Below are 3,701 nucleotides of genomic sequence, written 5' to 3'. Positions count from 1 at the left end.
ACTGAAATTCCGGCTAGAGTTCAGGCTCCCATGGAGGTTGTTCATACCTCAAGAATGCCACGCGACATGGTTGAGGCGCAGATGGTTGGTGTTCGGAATGCGCCATCTGTTCAGGCGGCTGCCCCTACCGTGTCACGGTACACTGCGGAGCTTGGTAAAGTATGCGCCAGCGAATCTAGAGCGGATTTTTTGCGAGCAGACAGGTCTCAGGAGCGAAGCTCTGATCTGTTTTGGTCGAATTTTGACCGGGGAGTGGGGGATGGAGCTTGCCCAGGTTCTAGTGGAGGGTGTCAGGTGAGGAGTGAGATTTGTCAGCCAGCAGGGGGTCAGGTGGGAAGCGCAAAGAAGAGCAAAAAGAGTATACATTCAAAACAGAGTGTAGTGGGTATGGCGGGAAAAGAAGTCAGGGTTGGGGGGGGAAACAAATTCTTCTTTGTTGTTTCAGAAGTCAAGTGCGGACTTTTCTGTGGCGAATATGGCCCCGGAAGACTATCAAGAGCGGATGTCTCAGACTGAATTGCAGCAGCGGGCAGGACAGCTACCATGCGGTAATGTAGCGATTGTGGTGCCCGGGGGTCGAGGAAGGATTCTACTGTCAAGATCTAGGAGATGGTATGCCTGCGGGGATGTGAGGAGAAGGAATCGAGCGAACTACAGTGACCAGCATTCCAAGGGGCAAGCAGGAAGTGCCACGAGACCAAAAGGCATATTAGCACCTCCCACCCACACGGACGGTGCTTGTCAATGTGATTCCCAAGTCGACCGGAGTGGCGGATGGTGTTCCCCGCCGGATCCCAGCGAGAAGAAAGAAGTTTCCTGTTGAAGAACCCGTGATTCCCCCAGCGCTTTGCTGATTGACTGAGCTCTGTGGCTAAGTACTCTTGTAACGAAAGTGGGCTCACTTTCGTTTTCTTCCTTCGTGTTCTTAGTCCGTAGTTAGTTAGTTTAGGGCGGTACTGGGACATAACGTTTGTTTTGTAATTTGTCAGGCAGCGTTCTGCTGAAGACGCGCTGCGCTGATAATCTGTGCTGGAGCTCCCCAGGAGAAGGATTCTGGGAGCTGTAGTCCCAAGTCTTTATTGTTATTTTTGATTCATGGACTATATTGCCATTGAGAGACAGAGACCTTTTTCCTGTGAAGTTGTTTAGCAGTCTCTTGTCTTCACTTCGTGGCAAAGCTCTGAAGGCGGTTTGTGCTTTTCAACAAATCGCGACCATTTCCTTTCTTTGTGATTACTGCCTGCTGCAGTCCTGAACAATTGGCTGAACTACTATTGATCAAGCAGGATTGCTTGGAGGCTTTTTCTTACACGGCCTGGGTGGTGCATGATTCTGGTAAGTGAGGTGCCTAGGTCTTGTTTAAGATACTCCCCGAAACACCTGAACTATAGTATTAACGGTGTTCATTACTTTCCCCAATTAGATGGGCCCTTCCATGCTGTCTTCCGCATCTTGGTGACCAGACTCCCGGGGGATCCCAAAGAATCATCGCTACCCATTTATTATTTTATCCACTTCCCCTTTCCCGGCTAGGTACGAGGGCACACAGTGTGTATTGCTTCCACTGTGGGTTTCGTGGTTGGCTGGGAGAAGAGAGCTTAGCATCCGAAGTCGTTTCTGCCGGACACCCTGCATAAGGTTAGTGGCGTGTGTGAGCCTGCGCTGCTGCCTGTCCCTGACAGATTGACAAGCCCAAGTTTACACACCGGCCCGAACGATGAATGTTGAGGCTGTCTTGAATTCCCTGGTGGAAGGCATGGCCGCCTTGCAGCAGGAAGTAGCCACTTCTAGAGCCGAAAACCAGACCCTGTACAAAGAAGTTGGTACCTTAAGAAGGGAAGTCGCAGGACTAGTCCAAAAAGGAGCGGGAGGTAGTCCCTATATTAAACCAGCTACATTACCTCCCCCTGGTGCAAAAAAATCTGTGGAAGCAGAAGGGGGTGGGTTCTCTGTTCCCCCTCAATTAGCCACCTCTAGTGCCTCATCGGCTGATGCTGCTCATACTGTACATGTGGTACAGACCGTAGGCGTTCCGTTAGCTTCCCCTGAACGTTTTTACGGGGACCCCCGTACATTTGAAACATTCTTGAATCAGTGCAGGTTACATTTTTTATGTAAACCCGGGGTTTTCCAAGATGATTCGGCGAAGACAGCATTCATGATGTCTTATATGGGGGGTAATGCTGCCAGTTGGAATATCCCATTGCTGGAGAAGAATGACCCAGTGTTGCACGATTTTTCTGCTTTTTGTGTGGAGTTGCGCAAGCTCTTTGATCGTAAATCCCACATGCTGACCCTGGATAGAGAACTACTCACCATACGTCAAGGTTCTCAGGACTTACTGTCTTATATCACCTCATTCAACCGGTTGGTGGTAGAGACTGATTGGCCCTCTGCAAAACGCATCTCATTGTTTTATCAAGGCCTTCGCGGAGAACTAAAGGACGTTCTTGCACAAGTGGTACAGTTGCCCGATACCTGTGAAGAGTTCATCGATTTAACAGTACAATTGGATCACCGGCTCCTAGAGAGAAGAGGGGATAGATCAAGAGGCGACTCTCGCCCTTTTTACCCTCGCTTTAGGGGTCCTACCGAAGACAGTGCTAAACCCTCCGAAGGTCCTGAACCCATGCAGATTGGTGGTATCCGTGGTCCACTGACACTGGAAGAGAAGGAGAAAAGACGTCGTTTGAAGCTATGCCTTTATTGTGGAAAAGGGGGCCACTTCATAAAGGACTGTAGAGCCAGGAATACGGTCTCAGCCAGAAACCCCGTTTCAAAGGTGCAAGCCCTAGTAGAGTCCGAGCAACCGACGGAAAACTGAAGAACCCAAACCAGGAAGAGGTCTCTGACTTGGGTTGTTTGCCGCAAATGATCTCCCCCTGTCTTGCGAATACCTTGCATCCTGCAGTGGCGCATATGAACCTCCAAATCATCCTCTGGGTCACCCCCCAGAAATCCTTAAACATTGACGCCTTAGTGGATTCCGGGGCCACCGGAAACTACATCGATCAGGAATACGCCCTGAAAATAGGGATTGCTTGCGAGAAAAAAGAAAAACCGGAGTTGGTGAAAGCTGTGGATGGTACAGTCTTATCATCGGGTCCAGTGGCCTATCATACCTGTTCTATGCTCATGCAAACTGGAAAAGATCATCAGGAGTATATCCAGTTTGATCTCATTGATGCCCCCCAATTCCGGCTCATCTTGGGGATGCCATGGTTAACTCTCCACGATCCCAAGATTTGTTGGGCAGCACGCACTATTACCTTGTCATCTGCATACTGTCAAGAGCATTGTACTCCGGTTTCTACTGTTCCCTGCATTCCAGAACTCTCGTCTTCTCTCTGTCTGGCGGCTTCATGTTCCCCAGAAAAATACTGTTGTGCCACCATACTTCCCTCGGAGTATCAGGCGTTCTCCCCTGTGTTTGATAAACAACAAGCTACTCAATTGCCTCCACACAGGGCATACGACTGTAGAATCGATCTCATACCAGGAGCCGATATTCCCTGTAGCAGGGTCTATGCCATGACCGAGAAAGAGACAGAATATCTGAAAACGTACATAGAAGAGAACCTCGCATCGGGATTCATCAGGCATTCTACATCTCCTGCCTCATCCCCTATGTTTTTCATTCCGAAGAAGGACTGCGCAGAACTCAGACCCTGTATTGACTACAGAGCCATTAACCGAGTGAC

Source organism: Lissotriton vulgaris, unplaced genomic scaffold (assembly GCF_964263255.1).
Source record: "Lissotriton vulgaris unplaced genomic scaffold, aLisVul1.2 SCAFFOLD_5015, whole genome shotgun sequence".
In the NCBI taxonomy this organism is placed as follows: Eukaryota; Metazoa; Chordata; class Amphibia; order Caudata; family Salamandridae; genus Lissotriton; species Lissotriton vulgaris.
This window is presented reverse-complemented; position numbering follows the sequence as displayed.